The sequence below is a fragment of the Trichechus manatus genome, unplaced genomic scaffold (genome assembly GCF_000243295.1).
Source record: "Trichechus manatus latirostris isolate Lorelei unplaced genomic scaffold, TriManLat1.0 scaffold00077, whole genome shotgun sequence".
NCBI lineage: Eukaryota > Metazoa > Chordata > Mammalia > Sirenia > Trichechidae > Trichechus > Trichechus manatus.
Genome location: NW_004444013.1, coordinates 10,493,214 through 10,504,599, shown reverse-complemented (window position 1 = coordinate 10,504,599; position 11,386 = coordinate 10,493,214). Strand labels below are relative to the sequence as shown.

Below are 11,386 nucleotides of genomic sequence, written 5' to 3'. Positions count from 1 at the left end.
TGGCCAGTTTCTCCCTGCTTCGTTCTGTGAGCATCCATCTCAGGGGACAGAGCTGGGCCTTCATGTCCTGCAACCTGCTGGGGGCTGCCCTGACTCCTCCCCAGTGCCCCACCCTGTGAGCAACTGCCCAGGACATCCTGCCTGGCGAGGGCATGCACGCATATTGAGCACTCATTGAGCATGGACTGTGTACACTGCCCAGCCTGTCGTGGGAAAGTGCCAAGTATCTGTATGCAGCTCCTGGTTCTCATTGAAAATCTGATGCTTTTCCCCTCCAGCGCGTTTTTCTTAGTGTCGGAGTTAGTCACTCGCAGAGAGACACAAAGGAAAAATTAAATTAGGAGCATTAGTGTCTCCTAATGGTAAATCCAAACAGACATCAGGCAGCTGGCTCTCTGGGGAAATCAGCTTCTCCACGTGGGCTGTGTTTGAGGAGGAAATCACAGGGCTGCTGCCTGACAAATTTGTCCTCTTTCTCAGGCCTCCAGGTTGAGCTAGCTCAGAAAGTAATTGTCCACTGGCTCTTCCCTCATCCTACCAGCCCCTGCCCATCCCCAGACCCTGAGCCAGAATCTAATGTGACTCATTTACTTGATCATTAACCCTCGAGTTCATTCCTGCCTCAGGGCCTTTGCACCTGCTGTGCCCTCCACCAGAGATGCTGTTCCCCCAGCTCTTCAAAAGCTGTCCCCTTCTCATTATTTACATGTTTATTCAAATGTCACCTCCCAACACAGAGTGGCCACCCAGTCACTCATTACCCTCCATGCCTTTATCATGTTTTTGTCCTTTAACAGCTTGTGGTTGGCTGCTATCCAGTCAGCTCCTAACTCATGGCAACCCTATGAACAACAGAGCGAAGCACTGCCCAGTTCTGCACCATCATGCATTGCTAATCAGACCATTGTGATCCATAGGGTTTTCATTGGCTGATTTTCAGAAATAGATCGCCAGGCCTTTCTTCCTAAGCCATCTTAGTCTGGAAGCTCCGCTGAAACCTGTTCAGCATCACAGCAACACGCAAGCCTCCAACGACTGACTGCAGTAGCTACGCTGGAGGTGCACTGGCCGGGAATCGAACCCAGGTCTCCCTCACGGCAGAGGAGAATTCTACCACTGAACCACCACTGCCCTTGCAGGGTACTTATTACCAAAGAAATAAGACTCTTCTGCACCCTTCTCGCTCACTGAGGGCTTCACCCCTGAGGGGTTTGTGACGGGGGCACTTCCTGGATGTGGCCTCAGCCCACCCACTGAAGCTGGTAGTACTTTCCGAAACCCAAACAAAAGTCTGTCCACAAGGTAGGTCAGCAACTCAGACTCCTCTCCGTTCAGAATAAGAGGTCAGACTCAAGATTCTCTCTAAACCTTTCTTTTCTAGGTTCGAGAAACTTTTCAGAGCCAAATGCTTCCAAGAACACGTGGAAAAGCCAAGTCTGACACAAACACACCTTGAAGCGTCTCACTTGGCACAAGCCCAGGATGCCTGGGACAACCAGCAGCTATAAGAGGCAAGGAAAGATCTTTCCCAAGTGCCTTTCCACCTGGTTCACGTTCAGGGAGGCCAGAGGATTGCAAGTCGGGTTGGCAGTGCACTAAGCCAGTGACATACCATATTCTACACGAGCTGAGGGCTGTAGCTTTAATTTATTTGCCGCTGTTCCTAGAACCTCGGTCTGCTAGTACCAATCTCCTCTCAGCCCCAAACAAATAAATAATTCATCCTTAAAGTGGCATATTTGCTGGTATTGTTTAGATTAAAGTTCCTAAAATATGTATTTAATTTGGATTTGATGAAGCCATTGTTGGCCTCAGATATCACTGGAATGAAAAAAAAAAAAAAGGGAGTTCTTCTTAGACAACCTCAGGTCAGCTCCGGAGTCTGTCAGACACCGTAGTGTTCTTATCTGGCCTCTCCTGCTCCTGATGACAGACTGGCAGCCACGAGGGACAATGTTTTTACGGATGAGGCTGGAGTCGCCTAATTACCGTGTCAGAGCCCACGACACACCTGCTTCCTTAGACTGTGGAGCAGAGGAAATATGCGATGTAATATTTATGGCTCCTGTAAGATTCACAGAATAATTTGTGGCGCTTGGCATTTACTATGTTTTCAGCAGAGGCTCCCTCCTGGGCAGCAGTGCCCTCTCCCCTCGGCCCTGGGCAGGCCCAGTTGTGGGGAGACTTGGCTAACCTGTCCCAGTTGTCCAGGCTGGGCCAGCCTGGGAATTCGGGTCAATAGCAGGATTGAAGCCCCACTGAAAGATGTCATTTCATCCTGCGGCCTCACTTCCATGTGGTTCGGGCTGTTATTGCCAGGCAGAAGGTGGCAGAAACAGGTAAGGGGGAACCCCAAGAGACCCAAGGTTCTGCTTGCATTTTTCCCTCTCTCATTCCCTCCTTTCCTTGTCCTACCTTCCTTCCCCTTCCTTTCTCTTTACTTCCTTCTTTCCTCCTTTCTTCATTTCTTCCTCCCTCCTTCTCTCCCTCCCTCTCTCCTTCCCTTCCTTCCTTCCTCCTTTTTCCTTTTTCCTCCTTCCCCCTTGCTTCTTCTTCTCCTTCCTTTTGTCCCTCCCTCCCTGCTTCTTCCTTCCTTCCTACCATTTAACAAGCACAAGCTATGTGCCATTGCTACCACTCCTCTGTCAGTTTGCAATACTGTCGTGGCTTGAGTGCTGCTGTGATGCTGGAAGCTATGCCACTGGTATTTCAAATACCAGCAGGGTCACCTTGGTGGACAGGTTTCAGCAGAGCTTCCAGACTAAGAGAGACTAGGAAAAAGGACTTGGTGGTCTACTTCTGAAAAAATTGGACAGTGAAAGCTTATGGAAAGCAGCGGAACATCATCTGATATAGTGTTGGAAAATAAGCCCCTCAGGTTGGAAGGCACTCAAAATACAACTGGGAAAGAGATGCTGTCTTAGAGTCCACCTTAATGAAATGGATAGAGTCAAGCCTCCAGGACCTTCATTTGCTGATGTGGCACGACTCAAAATGAGAAGAAACCGCTGCAAACTTCCACTGATAATCAGAACATGGAACGTAACAAGCATGAATCAAGGAAAATTGGAAGTTGTCAAAAATGAAATAGAATGCTTGAAGATGGATATCCTAGGCATTGGTGAACTGAAATGGACTGGCATTGGCCATTTTGAATTGGACAATCATATGGTCTACCATGCTGGAAACAACAGATTGAAGAGAAACATCATTGAATTCTTCGTCAAAAAGAACATTTCAAGATCTTTCCTGAAATACAACACTGTCAGGATAGAATAATATCCATATGCCTACAATGAAGATCAGTTAATACAGCTATTTTTCAAATTTACACACCAACCACTAAGGTCAAAGATGAAGAAACTGAAGATTTTTACCAACTTCGGCAGTCTGAAATTGATCAAACATGCAATCGAAATGCATTGATAATTACTGGTGATTGGCATGCAAAAGTTGGAAAGGAAGAAGGATCAGTAGTTGGAAAACATGTCTTCAGTGATAGAAACAATGCAGGCGATCTCATGATAGAATTTGGCAAAACCAACAACTTATTCATTGGAAATACCTTTTTTCAACAAATTGACTATATCTGTGGAAAGAGACGATAGGGAAGCTCAGTATCATCAGTCAGAACAAGGCCAGGAGCCGACTGTGGAACAGACTACTGATTGCTTATATACAAGTTCAAGTTGAAGCTAAAGAAAATTAAAACAAGCCCCTGAGAGCCAAAATATAAACTTGAGTATATCCCCGCTGAATTTAGAGACCATCTCAGGAATAGATTTGATGCATTGAACATTAATGACTGAAAACCAGACGAGTTATGGGATGACATCAGAGACATCATACATGAAGAAAAGCAAAAGATTGTTAAAAAGACAGGAAAGAAAAAAAAAAGACCAAAATGGTGTCAGAAGAGACTCTGAAACTTGCTCTTGAATGTAGAATAGCTAAAGCGAATGAAGAAATGATGAAGGAAAAGAGCTGAACAGAAGATTTCAAAGGGCGGCTTGAGAAGACAAAGTAAAGTATTATAAATGAAATGTGCAAAGACCTGGAGTTAGAAAACCAAAAGGGAAGAACACGCTTGGCATTTCTCAAGCTGAAAGAACTAATGAGAAAATTCAAGCCTCGAGTTGCGATATTGAAGGATTCTATGGGCAAAAAAATTGAATGACACAGGAAGCATCAAAAGAACATGGAAGGAATACACAGAGTCACTATACCGAAAAGAATTGGTCAACGTTCATTTCAGGGGGTAGCATATGATCAAGAACTGATGGTACTGAAGGAAGAAGTCCAAGCTGCACTGAAGGCATTGTTGAAAAAGAAGGCTCCAGGAATTGGTGGAATACCAACTGAGATGTTTCCAGGAATGCATGCAACGCTGGAAGCGCTCACTTGTCTATGGCAAGAAATTTGGAAGACAGCTACCTGGCCACCCAACTGGAAGAGGCCCATATTCATGCTCATTCCAGAGAAAGATGATCCAACAGAATGCAGAAATTATCAAACAACATCATTAATATCACATGCAAGTAAAATTATGCTGAAGATAATTCAAAAACATTTGCAGCAGTACATTGACAGGGAACTGCTAGAAATTCAAGCTAGATACAGGGGTATCATTGCTGATGTCACATGGATCTTGGCTGAAAGCAGAGACTGCCAGAAAGATATTTACCTGTGCTTTATTGACTATGCAAAGGCATGAGAATGTGTGGATCATAACAAATTACGGATAACATTTCAAAGAATGGGAATTCCAGAACACTTAATTGTGTTCGTGAGGAACCTGTACATAGACCAAGAGGCAGTTGTTCCAACAGAGCAAGAGGATACTGCATGGTTTAAAATCAGGAAAGGTGTGTGTCAGGGTTGTATCCTTTCACCATACTTATTCAATCTGTATGCTGAGCAAACAATCTGAGAAGCTGGACTATATGAAGAAGAACGTGGCATCAGGATTGGAGGAAGACTTGTTAACAACCTGTAGCATGCAGGTGACACAACCTGGCTTGCTGGAAGTGAAGAGGACTTGAAGCACTTACTATGAAGATCAAAGACTATATATGGCCTTCAGTATGGATTACACCTCAGCATAAAGAAAACAAAAATCCTCACAACTAGACCAATAAGCAACATCATGATAAACAGAGAAAAGACTGAAGTTGTCAAAGATTTCATTTTACTTGGATCCATAATCAATGCCCATGGAAGCAGCAGTCAAGAAATCAAACGACTATTGCACTGGGCAGATCTGCTGCAAAAGACCTCTTTAAAGTGTTGAAAAGCAAAGATGTCACTTTGAGGACTGAAGTGCACCTGATCTAAGCCATGATATTTTCAATCACCTCATATGCATGCAAAAGCTGGACAATGAATAAGGAAGAGAAGAAAAATTGATGCATTTGAATTATGGTATTGCAAAAAATATTGAATATACAATGGACTGCCAGAAGAATGAACAAATCTGTCTCAGAAGAAGTACAGCCAGAATGCTCCTTATAAGGAGGATGGTGAGACTCCATCTTATGTACTTTTGGACATATCATCGGGGGGACCAGTCCCTGGAGAAGGACATCATGCGTGGTAAAGTAGAGGGTCAGTGAAAAAGAGGAAGACCCTCAAAAAGACCCTTAATGCTGTGGCTGCAACAATAAGCTCAAACATAGCAGCAATTGTGAGGATGGCACAGGACCGGGCAATGTTTGGTTCTGTCTTACCTAGGGTCACTATAAGTCGGAACTGACTTGATGGCACCTAATGATAACAATAACATGTGACATGGTGGTGCAAATGGTTTTGCTCAACTACTAACCTAAATGTTAGCAGTCAAATCCACCCGTGGTGCTGGGCAAGAAAGGCCTGGCAGTCTGCTTCCGTAAAGATTAGTAGCCAGAAAATCCTATGGAGCAGTTCTACTCTGACACACATGGAGTTGCCATTGGTCAGAATGGACGCCAAAGCAACTGGTTTTGGTTGTGGTATGTGCCAGGCACTAATCAAGATGTCAAATAACAATCACAACAGCAAAGCCCTGTCCCCCTCAGGAAACATGGCGCCTGGAGGAGGAGAGGCCCTTTCACCTTAGAATCACACTGATAAGGAAACCCACAACTCTGCTAAGTGCTATGGAAAAGCACTTAGTTTCTCCTCTCTGTTTCTGCTTTCTTCCCAGGGGCACTCAGTACATTCTCAATATCGTGCAACCACCACCACTATCAAGTCCCAAAACACTTCCATCACCCCCAACAGAAATTCTGTACCCATTAGGCAGTTTCTCCCCATTACTCAATCCCCTTAGCCCCTGGCAACCGCCAATCTGCGTTCTGTCTCTATAAATTTGTCTATTCTGAATATTTAATATCAATGGAGTTGTACGCTAGTTGGCCTTTTGTGTCTGGGTTCTTTCATTTAACATAACGTTCATCACGTTGTGGCATGTATCAGATTATTGCCAAGAAAGTCCTGTGAAGCACTCTGACACACATGGGGTCACCATGAGTCCGAACTGACTTGGTAGCAATGGGTTTGGTTTTTGGTTTAGCACTTCATTGGATAGCTAGCTGCCTTTGCGTCTACTCCAACTCATGGTGACCTTATATGCAACAGAACGAAACATTGTCCAGTCCTGTGTCATCTCAGGATCACTGGCATGTTCAAGTCCATCACTGTGGCTATTGTGCCAGTCCATCTCACCAGGGGTCCTCCCTGGTCTTGCGGGCCCTCTACTTCACCAAACGTGATGTCCTTCTCAAGCAATTGATCCCTCCTGATGATGTGTCCAAAGCAAGAAGTCAAACAAAGTTCCTTTGTGATCCGTAAGGTTTTCAATGGCTAATTTTCAGCTATAGATTGCCAGACCTTTCTTCCTAATCTGCTTGAGTTTGGAAGCTTCATTGATACCTATCCACCACAGGTGACCCTGCTGGTATTTGAAATATCGATGGCATAACTTCCAGCATCACAGCAACACACAAGCCACCACTGTATGACATACTGACAGGTGGTGGAACCCTTCATTAGCTTGCTCAAATGACCGGGGGCTCCTTGGCCAATTGCTGATGGTCTCCAGTTCAGAATTGTGCAAATAAGTAAATAAATAATTGATAGACCATAGCTCCTGCATCCAACTAATGCGCTTCCCTGTAAGATCAGAAGTCGGCTCCAGCAGTGATCAGAATAGAATTCAAGTTCCTAACGCGCACTTGAATGCGTTTCATAATTAGGGAGTGCTCTGGCAGGCAGACCCACGGCCAGTTGCTACAGAGAGAACAGACCTCCTTCTTTGCTGAGGTGAACTAGGACGGTGATTTACCAAAGTGAAGACTAATGAGATTCCACAGTCACCAGATTTTATGTGCAGCTGTATAATACTGGTGTAATTATACATGTGCACCCATAAATTGGACACAGAGCTGAAAAGGACGCTTTTGTTAGCAAACCCAAAAGAATAACAAAGCCACGAAAGATACCCTTGTCCGCAGCACACGGAAAGCCGCTGTGATAAGGTGTTTGCTTCCATGGACTCAGGAATCTGGGGTCTCCTCGTCATTCCCCAGTTTGCCCTTCCTTCTTAAAGATGAGCAGTGCCCAACATGTATAGAGACCAAAGTTTATCTGCGGTTACCAGTGGGTGGGCAAGAGTCAATTATTTAGGAGGCATTGAGTGTTTGTTTAAGGTGATGAAAAACTTGGCCACGGATACTGGTGATGGTTGTACAACATGATTAATGTAATTGATGTCACTGACTTGTACGTGTAAAAAATATTTTAAAAAATTTTTTTGAGCTCTGCCCATATCTTGTCATTCTCCCCACATCTCCACTGCAAATGTCAGCAACAGGTCCGTGGTGGCTGGGAGTATTTCTTGTTCTCTTTGTGGCTTCAAGTCGTGTTGCCTGGTTAATCAGAGAGCTTAAAAATCGGATCAGATGAGATCTCACTTCAGCCTTTCTAAGCTGGCAATTTTGCAGAATGCCCATGGAATGACATTCATTACATTAATTGTAAAACTCTTTAACCACCCGTTCTATCTGCAAACAGAAGCTTGGGGGCCTGGCCGGGAGGGAGTGGCAGCTAGCCCGTTCCCCTCTCTGAGCCCCATTTCTTCATCTGTCAATGCAGGGTGTGGTCCAGGTGCTCTCAAGGTAAAAACCAAAAAACAAATCTGGTGCCGCTGAGTCAATTCCCACTCATGGCAACCCCATGTGGAGTGAAACAGCTCCACAGAGTTTTCTTGACTGTAATCTTTACAGGAAGCAGCCCTGTTAGCGCAGTGGGTAAGTGGTTCAGTTCCTAACTGAAAGGTCAGAGATTCAAACCCACCAGCTGCTCCACGAGAGAAAGATGTGGCAGTCTGCTTCTGTAAAGATTACAGCCTTGGAAACCCTGTGGGGCAGTTCTACTCTGCCCTATAGGGTGGCTATGAGTCAGAAGCTATGAGTCACCAACCTTTAGGTGAATAGTTGAGTGCAAACCATTTGTACCACCTAAAATCAAAAACCAAACCTGTTGCCGTTGAGTCGATTCCGACTCACAGCGACCTTATAGGACAGAGTAGAACTGCCCGCTAAGGTTTCCAAGGAACGGCTGGTGGATTCGAACTGCTGACCTTTTGGTTATCAGCCAAGCTTCTAGAGCCCCTAAAATTCTAAAAGCTGAATTTATTCCCAGGATGGGACTTCTGTGGCTGCCTCAGATCCACACTGCATGAACTCATCCAGAATTTGGTGAGAAGGCAGAGAAAACGACGCCCAGGACATTGTGGCCACTCTATGCTCAAATGACTCTGGAGAGATGCCCTGTTATTCATTTGCCAAGTCAGGTTGATTGAGCTATGAAGACACTGGGAAATTCACTCAAGAGACTACCAAAAATGCGCTGAGCTCATCTCCAAAGCAGACTCCCCCTCTGGTGTTTCAAAAACCAGTTGCTATCGATGGCAACTCCATGTGTGTCAGAGTAGAATTGTGCTCCATAGGGTTTCCAGTGGCTGATTTTCCAGAAACGGATGACCAGGCCTTTCTTCCAAGGTGCCTTTGGGTGGACTCAAACCTCCAACCTTTCTGTTAGCAGCCAAGAACATTAATCACTGCACCACCCAGCGTTTCAAGGGGCCTACGAAATTGCTAGACACCATTTGGGGGTTGAGGGGAGGAGAAGCAAGATCCTACGGTGTCAGCTGTTGTTTCGGGAGGCTGTGGGGGAGGGGAACAGGCTGCAGGAGGTCTCCAAGAGCTCCCAGGAGGTGGCAGACCATGGGTGACCTCACCAGCTGAGTGGGGTTTCCTTGCACAGAGAGAAAGACAGCATTCTGGGAAGGACAGCAATGTGAGCAAAAGCTTGCAAGTGGGAAAGGCCCAAGAGCCTTTGGGCCAGCATGTCTAGCTGGAGCAGAGGGTTCCCTTAAATAACCAAGTCACAGCCTGTTTCTTAGTGTCATGGGGCTGGGGCTGCCGTGACAAAATATACAGGGTGGGTTGCTTAAAACAACAGAAATTCGTTCTCTCACAGTTCTGGAGGCCAGAAGTTCAAAATCAAGGTGTCAGCAGGGCCCTGCTCCTCTGAAGCCTCGAGGGGAAGATCCTCTCCTGTCTCTTCCAGCTTCTGGTGGTGGCCAGAAATCCTTGGATTTCCTTGGTTTGTAGACATGTCACTCTGATCTCTGCTTCTGCTGCGGCACAGTTTCCCTCTTCTCATAAGGACACTAGGTATCTTGGATTTCTGCCACACCCTAATCCAGTATGACCTCATCTTAATTTGATCATAGCTATTGTTAGCTGCGGTCGAGTCGACTCGAACTCATGGCAGTGCCGTGTACAACAGAACGGAATGTTGTGCGCCATCCTCACGATCGTTGGTACGATCGAGTCTGTTGTTGTAGCCACCGTGCATTTTGAGTACCTGCCAGCCTAGGGGGCTCATCTTCCAGCACTATATTGAACAGTGCTCTGTTGTGATCCATGGGGTTTTACTGGCTAATTTTTGGAATTAGATCGCCAGGCCTTTCTTCCTAGTCTGTCTTCATCTGTAAGCTCTACGGAAACCTGTCTACCATGGGTGAGCCTGCTGGTATTTGAAATACCGGTGACATAGCTTTCAGTGTCATAGCAACCAACATGCAGCTACCACAGTATAACAAACTGACAAACGGGTGGTTGATTACAGGTACAAAGACTTTCTTTCCGAACAAGGTCACATTCACAAGTACTGGAGGTTAGGACTTCAACATATCTTTTGGAGGACACCATTCAACCCATGTTGTTGTTAGCTGCTGTCAAGTCAATTCTGATTCATGGTAACCCCATGTGTGCAGAGTAGAACTGCTCCACAGGGTTTTCAAGGCTGTGACCTTTCGTAAGCTGATCACCAGGCCTATCTTCCGTGGTGCCTCTGGGTGGGTTTGAACTGACAACCTTTCGGCTAGTAGTTGAGCTCTTAACCATTTGCACCACTCAAGGTCTCCATTCATCCCTTAATGATGTCAACAGCAGGACAGACATATTTCTGATCCACAGAGCTCTGGACCCATCCTTGGGACGTGGCCCGTTAAGCCCCACCCTTTGGTTCCCGTTCCCTGCTTCTCCTCCCCAGTTTCGAGTCCACAGAGGAAAGTGAATATTTGCAAGCCACCGCCGACTGTCTGAAGTCATTTCTTCAGATCCCACCAGTCATGCGTCCTCTGGTGCCCATAGAATCTGAAGAAGCAAATGAGTCCTAGGGATAATGTACTGGAAGAATAGTAGATAACAAACAATTATGTGTATCTGTTCGTTTGTTTTCCACATCTGGTCACCAGGCCAAAGAAACATAATTAATTTTTTGGTTCCAAAGAGACAATTCCACCAATGATACACATCTTTAATTAGCTCAACTCAACAATTGCGCTGGGCACCCTATTTCAGGGAGCGCGAAGCTGACATGTTAATGGAAGATGGTGCCAGACTCTGGGGTAAGAATAAACAGGATTGTAAAGGCCAAAAATTAAAGTGGTTGCTTAAACAAGATAAGCACTGGGTTTGCATTCTAGAAGCGATTTGATCAGTTGCGGATCTAAGAAAAAATGCAAATAGGGGACCAGTAAGCAGAATCCCTTAGGAAAAATAGAGGGGGAGACGGAAGGGGTTTCAGATCATTGTCTTTGGTAAGTCTCTTGAGGCTATATTTTGCAAATAATGGCAAATCCAATGCAAACTAGCTTAACCACAACAAACCTGCATTATGAAACTGAAGAGTGAGGTAGCAGGGCCATCTAAGCAGGCTTGGACTCAGTTTCTCTGCAGTTTTCTGCTGGTTTTCCTCATGGCCACAAAATGGCTGCCAGGAGACTTGCAGCTTCAGGTGTCCTCCTTCACATGGTGGGGGGTGGGGAGAGGATGGA

At 45.6% G+C, this 11,386-nt stretch overlaps 1 non-coding gene across 1 annotated transcript; it reads right to left on the bottom strand.

The window, feature by feature from the left end:
- Nucleotides 1-1,060: 1,060 nt before the first annotated feature.
- TRNAG-GCC (transfer RNA glycine (anticodon GCC)) lies at nt 1,061-1,131 on the bottom strand. Its single transcript has one exon. It is a non-coding gene; the product is annotated as a tRNA-Gly (tRNA).
- Between the last annotated feature and the right edge of the window lie 10,255 nt (nt 1,132-11,386).